Below are 8,395 nucleotides of genomic sequence, written 5' to 3' on the forward strand. Positions count from 1 at the left end.
TTGAGATTCCTGTTGTATTAGACCGCAATGAACATAAAAAGTACTTTTATCCCAAAAAAATCTTCTTACCCATGTTTTGGAGGGTGGCAATATGACTGCCACCAATGCCTTATAATACTTATTACAAATATATGGAAAAAAGATTGGACACATTTCATACACCCTGTATATAGTTATAATAACATATATTTATTGACAATTTTTTTATTTACTCGTATAAAGAATAAGTATTGAAACAGTAACGTGAGTTGTTTGCGGCTTACGAAAATAACCTACTTATGAAATGTTTTGAAACATGGAGTTACACACAATGATACATTGCACATAAAGCACTTTATATTTGACCTTTTGTTATTTTGTCTTCGAACTACACGACCAGCATCTTTTGTATGTCTCCAGTTCTTCGGGGAAATGACTGCCTACATTCAGTAAACGCACTTTGTCCGGCACTCCAAATTCTTTCGTGTGGCTAGATTTGGATGATCGGCTTAGGAAGCTACTTGTACTTGGGCGTCTCCTGGTTGTAAAATGTTTGATCAGTCCTTGGCCAAGCAGCCTTCTGAACTGCATTTGGCTTTTGGGCGCTTTTTTGTGGACAGCACTGTAAAGTATGAAAGCATTCACCATACAACTCTCAACCAAACAGTAAAAAAAGTCGCAACCACCATCTCTTAGATTTTCTTGAAATCTGGTACATAGATCTTTTTTGGTCGAATCGATCGACCCCCCCCCCATTTGGTGTATTCTACAATACGTTTTGGACAGTCAACTGGTATTTTAGAACCATCCTTTAGAGTTCGTTGTGCCTGGGTTATTTCGTTTGGCATGAATGCAGTGGAGCACACAGACACTTGTTTGGTGTCCTGTCATTTGACATAACTTATGTGGTTTTTTACTGACCACACTGAAGAGGATTTTGACATTTGTTTCTTTTCTCTTGCAACTGTTGGGAGGCCTTTGCGGTCTGTTATTACCGTTCCAGTGCAAAATATTTCATCAGCATACAGCTTTTCCATCAATGGGACAAAAGTAAAACAGTTATCAAAAACTACATGACATTTTGTACCTCTAAGTTTCTGACAAAAGTCTCTGAACAACAGAACTAGCTAAACCCTCCTCAGCAACACTTTCTTTTTTACCGGAATATACTTCAAAGTGATATAAATATCCAGCTTGTCAGTCAGCCGTTGCCCAAATCTTATACCCCCTTTTCACAGGTTTGAGAGGCATATATTGTTTCAAGCTAGACCGCCCTTTGAAGAAAACCTTGCACTAATCAATACTTTGAGATCTGGTTTGGTGTGTCTATTTATGAATGTTTTTGTTCAAGGTGTCTATCACAGGTCTTATTTTATGCTGTACCGTTAGTTGATTAATTAACTTTCATATAATGTAAATTTCGCAACCTAGTCAGCCAGTATAAGTTAATATTATTGTTATCCAATGTTCCGGAACTAAATTATTGGGCGGAGTAACTACCTAATTGGCAAGCGTATGAATATTTTCTTCTAACCCTTTGTAGCAGCCCAACTACGTGACCGATCAGACCTCGCGCGCTTTGTACGTAAGTAAAATTTATCTTTTCGTATTATTAAATTAGCCCTTTGATGCCAAACATATAAAAATGAATGTAACGTAAAGTTGTAAATAGTAAAGTAACTTACCCTTGAAGATCTTTTATTTGCTTGATTGAGATAGATAAAAGTTGTGGCGTCGTCCTCATGGCGAACACGTTCTTATAAATAGTAATTTGTATCATTAAATGGCTAATACCGTCGTGAATTTGTTTTAGGCGAGTTCACGTAGCTGATGTATCTCACGTGTTGTTTGAGTAGATGGCTACCACTTTCTCAACTTCAACTCCTCTTCTAGAAATAACCGTTCTTAGACTACAGCTTCAATGTCTCGTGCCAAGACGCCGACACCCGGGTTGTGAGTCTACATATTGCGAAGGGAAGTGAAATCTTATTGTTTTATAAAGTAAAACTTCGTAGGCATAATTCCATAGAACATTGGATATTTTAGGCCCACCTATAAGACACACGTTTTTAGTTCTTATATATATAATGGCAGCAACGTGGCATTACATACATTTCCTTTAACATCTAAAAGTGGTGCTTGTAAGTTTAGTAAATTAAATTGGACTTATAAGTAAACTTTGCAATTCGAGTATTTATTACTTCGACCTCAGAAGTCACCACCCTCATGTGTTATCGCCATACAGTACAATGTAACCTATCATATTCAGGGCTGTTGGGTTGTGGAGCTGATTCATTATCATTCAGGTGAATAGCTTTCAAAATTTGTTTGAATCTTTTTACTGTCATAACGTTTGATATAGGCTCTACAAAATACAATGGTTCAGATGACCAGTAAAGGTCAATTGTTGGTAAATCATGAAGACCCATGAAAATAAGAACACCAAGGAACGCTTTCAGTTCTTGTTCTGTGATATTTATCCAATATTTCATTTTCTTTTGGTTAGCATATAAGTTAGTTTGTTCTACTATGAGCTTATACATATTGTCATCAAAGTATCTGCTAAAATGTTTAATTGGTTGGCTTACAAGTGAAAATTGGTGAGTAGGGATCACAGTTTCGCTAAAAAATTGTTCTACTTCAGACTTTTGTGGAAAGACATTTTTATCTGTCCAATCTTCAGCTTTATCTAATAAGCCATCTCTTTCGTTTAATCTTTTTTTATTACTGATGGCTTATTAGTGGACAGAGTTGTTCCTCTTTTTTTAGCTTCAGTGCAAGAGGATAACAATGTTTCTAATTTTCTTTTTTGGCCTGGAACAAAATCTTGTTCTAAGTCAGAATCAGTGGCGTAGCGAAGGGGGGTCCCCGAAATTTCAAGACATATTAAAAAATAAAATATGGAGCAGGAGAAAAAAGGAGAGTTATTTTTATGGAGGAGAGTTTAAGTATGTAGACTCTTGTCTACAAACATTAAATTGATTGTTTTAATTGATTAAAGTGACCGTTGTTAAAAATATAATTGTCCTTTCGTTTAAATCATAAAGTATCAAACGATACTTTTGGGCTCGGCCTTTCGGAGAGTGTAGTGTAATCACGGTATTTCTATAGGGGGGCGGTCACGTGACGTCGCAAAGTAACCTGAGCCGTAACACGGCGAACAGTTTAAATAAGCGACCACTTCGTTCAAATTCGTCTTGGGGACGTAAAATAACTGCTTAGAATTAAGTTACGACGTTCATTTTAGTGTCATTAAACTATAGACGTGTATATAATTATCGAAAAAATATAAAAAATAACTTTCAGTCGGAAAATACACTTGAAAAACTCTACTGATTAGAACTTCAACTAATTTGGACTTCAGTGATTGAGGTAAACGTGGCATTTTCGATTGAGTTAGGACGACGATTTTTGTTATCATTAATCTGTACACTGTACCTTATAGTCCAGTCATTTTATGTTTTTTTAAACCTCAATCTGCGGAAAAATTCCTAGTGAGCTGAATTTTGGTATACCCCTTCATTATGGCGTTTTAATGAAGATGTGAAAAATCTACTTGGATATCGTGCCGGCTAAAAAAGTTATAAGGGTCAAAAGGTTACGAAGGTCAGTTTTTCGCGAATATCTCGCGACCTATGGCTCGGAGGTCAATAAAGATTATTATAAAAATTATTTCTCATACGATTATCTACAAAAAATGTCTCTTGCATTTTTCTGTAAAGTCAACCGTTTTCGGACTAGAGTGTTGAGAAAGCGAGTAGAATGCACTCACATAGGGTATTTTATACCGTATACATATAAGGCGTCAACTCTATTGCTTTTTATCAATGTATTTAAGTTTTCTTAACACTTCTAACTTACACTCGTCGGGAGTTTTGTGACGAATATAGTTATATTATGCAGGGTTTGGAACTTATTAAATCTACTATATATAATATAAATGACCTCTACTGGCAGATGTTACGTTCTTTATTGTTTTGAGATCCGTCCCTTTATACCTGCTACTGCCTCTCGGACTGAGTTTAGCTCAGTGGACAAATATTTCTTGAGTGTTTTAGACGTTATTTTCGTAGTTTTGTGCTCTTGAACAGTTTTCGTAATGAGTGATAAATGTTTCATATGTAATGAATCGTTATCTAGTGACGTAGTAGAAGTTAGACGTGGTCTACAAACATTAAAAAATGCTACTGTCACTAGAAGTGATGGTAAAATTGAATATTTGAATACTGTAACATTTGTAAATGTTCACAGTAATTGTCGTAAAAATTATACGAACAATTTGACGTCTTCAAACGACGTCAAGAAGAGCCGAGTACATCAACATCTCCGGCAAAAATCAATTCTTTTGATTTAAAAAAATAATGTTTGTTTTGTGGAGAAGAAGCAAGTGAAGAAATTGAAAGAAAAAGAGAAAAAAATACAGACGCGCTATAAGAGAAGTGAGTACTCTTACATTTAAAGACACGGATATTAAAAGCTGCAGAGGCGCGTGGTGATAAATATGGAAGAAATGTAAAAGAGCGAGTAAATTTTGAGTATGACCTTGTCTCTGTCGAAGCTAAGTACCATGATAAGTGTTTCTCAACTTTTTTATTAATTAGTAGAAAGAGTGATTTAGGCCGTCCATCGGATGAGAATATCAGAATTGCTATGGACGATGTTTTCCATTACATTGAATACCATGGCGATTGTCAATTCACATTGGCTGAGTTGAAAGATGTAATTCAAGGTTACGTTCCAGTTGACAAGACAATTATAAACAATTTGATTGCTCAATACGGAAGTAATATTGTAATTACCACGAAAATCAAACATTTGACATCCATTTTTTAATAAACCAGGGAAAACAATGTTGAAACAAAAATATACTCGACTGAGAGCCTCAATATGTAACCACACTGCAAGAAACATATTCTTTTTCTACATGCCATAACCGGATGTGACACAACTTCAACACTTTTTGAGAAAGGAAAAATTAAAGTCATGAAGATGTTTGAAAAAAAGACCCGATTTACTCAAGTCTGCAGGAATATTCCGACAAGAAAATTGCGCTCGAGATCCCGTTGTCAATGCTGGAGTATACTTTCTACTAGCAATTTACGGTGCTCCAAAATCAGAAAATTCAATTGATAATTAATCACAGATACTGCAGCTTTGCTAAACTAACAAGACAAAGCACAGATGTGAAATTTCAATTATTACCACTCACTTCTTTAGCAGCTCAACAGCATATTTATCGAGTCTATTATCAAATTTAAACTTGGCTAGGAAAAGAAATTGATCCAGAACTGTGAGGTTGGGAGTTGAAAAATAATATATTACAGCCAATAACAAATGTATTGCCACCAGCACCCGATTATCTACTAAACACAATCTGTTAATTGTACAAAAGGTTGTGGCGGCAAATTTGGATGTAAAAAAGTGGATTGAGATGTTCTAAAGCTTGTAAACATTGTCGTGGTTAGTCATGCTTAAACGCAGAGTCCAAAGAAAATGATGATGTTGATTTAAATACAGCAATAAGTCTACTCGAGTTTTTGTCAGCAACTTTTGATGAAGTTAAAAATTGAGGATATCGTCGACGAATGAATATAAAAGAAAATTATATAAAAACAACATTTTCCCCTATTTTTCAATGTAAAAATAAATAAATAATTATTAAGCATAAAATAAAAAAGCTATTATTACAGATCATGGGTTATGCCTATCGGGGAAACCATGTAAAAAACGCGCCATGCATTCTTCCTCAAAGATGGTGCGAATAAGAGTGCATCTTCATAATGTAGTCGCTTTCTCAGCGCTCTAGCCCGAAAACGGTTGACTTTACAGAAAAATTCATGAAATATTTTTTTGTAGATAATCGTATGAGGAATAATTTTTATAATAACCTATATTGACCTCCAAGCCATAGGTCGCGAGATATTTGCAAAAACCCGATTTTCGTGAAATTTTAACCCTTAGAACTTTTTTAGCCGGCACGATATCAATGTCGATTTTTCACATCTTCATTAAAACGCCGTAATGAAGGTGTATACCAAAATTCAGCTCAATAGGATTTTTTCCGCAGATAAAACCTTAAAAAACACAAAACAATAAAATCACTTCCGGTCAGAAAATACCGAGGTAAAGCTCTACTGATAAGAAGTTCCGACTACTTTAGATTTCACTGACTGAGGTATTATTTTATTTTCTCTAGTATATTCCGATCGGAAGTGATTATTATTTTTTTTTTTTTTCTCGATAATTATATATTTATTTGTCGGCGTTGAATTAACACCTAAAATCAATGTCCTAACAAAATTATAAGTACCACTTTTACCTCAACCACTCAACCAGTGAAATCCAAAATCGTCAAAATTTGAATCTGTAGAGATCTTTTCTTTGGTAATTACCGACCGGAAGTGATTTTTTTCTCGATAATTATATAGGTAGTCGAGTAAAGTTTAGTGATAACAAAAGTCGTCGTCCTAACTCAATCAAAAATACCACGTTTACCTCAATAACCGAAGTCCGAAGTAGTTGAAGTTCTAAACATTAGAGTTTTTCAGGTGTATTTTCTTTCCGACAGAAAGTGATTTTTTTGATTTTTTTCCCCGATAATTATATACTCGTCTACAGTTTAATGATACAAAAAAATCGTCATTATAACTCATTCATAAATACTTCAATCAGTGAAATCTAAAGTAGCCGAACTTCTAATCCGTAGTTTTTTCCGGTGCATTTTTCGACAGTTAGTTTGATCTGTACCCGAGCAACGCTCAAAAATTGCTCTCCTTTTCTAAAGGGTTTTCGGCCGTCAGTGACCCAATGTCCCCGAAGGGGTATTTAATTTTCTCCACAGAATATAGTTGTGTCAATTATACGTTTGAGTGAAGAGCTCTGTTTTGTTCTTTTTCTTTCTTATCCAGTGAATCCAACATCACTTTGGTGCCTTCTACTCGGCCAGAATCGAACTTCGTAAAGTTTCTGTAGCTATACAAGAAAATTTGTGGTACTAGAGTTGCTGTGAGAGTTTAATTTGCCTATTACATCTTTCCACTTTGTATAAGGCGTAGTTACTAAAGCCCATATTTTTGGTATTTACCTTTTACCAGTGAACTCATTGGCAAATAACATAAAACGTCCCCCGGTTTCGGACCCCCCCCCCCAACGAAATTTCTTGCTACGCTACTGGTCAGAATTATCTGAAAATAATGAGTCTATCAGTGGCGGTTCATCAGGGTTTTTGGCAAATAAAAATTTGCCATAATAAAGATTTATTATGATCAATATCGTCTTCATTTAGGACTATGTCATTTTCAGGAACAGGAACCGAAACCGTATTTGATGTTGGTGGTCGTTCCAGATCGGGCAGGTTGTTGTCTTCATCAATCGGAGGGTTTTGTTTAGTACTTGTAAATAGTAATTTAGAAGCGTTATAATATTCCTCTGATTCTGAACCTTCTTCCTCATCTTCTGAAGATGATGGGATATCCATTAGTTGTTCTATGGATTTGTCATGCAGCCCACTTGCCATCTGAAAATGAAAGTGTGTATAAGTAAAAAGTAAATTATCTACACGGGCAGTGGCAAGTGGGCTGCCACCTACTTAGTAACCCAAACAGGTAGTGGCAAACGTATTGCCACCAGTTGAAAAATTAGCCTATACAATAATTATTCAACAAATCCCTAGCTTTTTTATGTTTAAAACAAACTAGTAACATAATTAAATGGTATACATAAAAAATAGTTACCTTATTTCGCTGAATTCAGATCCTAAACACAAACATAACCTACAAAACACAACATCCACGAAAAACATGTGAAACTTGTCTGTACTGGTGAGCAGAAGGCTCCACTACAGCTTCTAAAAATCACTCATATATGGCAGCACATGTCAGAGCCTCTCTCAGTTGTGCAGAAAGCTCCCAGTCCATCAGCTGTTATCTTTTTTCTGGTGGCCATATAGCTGTCATTGCCTTAAAAAGGGCGAAGCCTGTTTTTTTTTATTCTGTGCCTTATTTGTTCCAACCTCGGGGTAGGAATTTATCCTTCATACTGCTATGGACTTGATATTGTAATTTAAAATTTAGATTACCTGACTTTGATTTTTAGGTAGGACTCACTCTGTTGGGTGAACAGAGGGTATTTTATGTTAGAACCGTAGGATAATTTTGATCACACATTTTTGACCATTCTTTTATTTCGGTTCAATCTTCTAAACCCATATATTTGTGTATGTAGTTAAAAACCGTACAATCTGATTTATTAGCCCATAGTGATTCAAGATGTTCACTGGTGACAACTCGCTGGACACAATCTCTTGGGCTTTTAGTTACAACCAACGGCTCTTGAGATTATTATTATCATGCAAGGCAATATTAAAATTACACTCTTAATAACAAATGTAAAAAAAATTAATTGATTTAGCTTTATC

This window comes from Homalodisca vitripennis, unplaced genomic scaffold (assembly GCF_021130785.1).
Source record: "Homalodisca vitripennis isolate AUS2020 unplaced genomic scaffold, UT_GWSS_2.1 ScUCBcl_1152;HRSCAF=4423, whole genome shotgun sequence".
In the NCBI taxonomy this organism is placed as follows: domain Eukaryota; kingdom Metazoa; phylum Arthropoda; class Insecta; order Hemiptera; family Cicadellidae; genus Homalodisca; species Homalodisca vitripennis.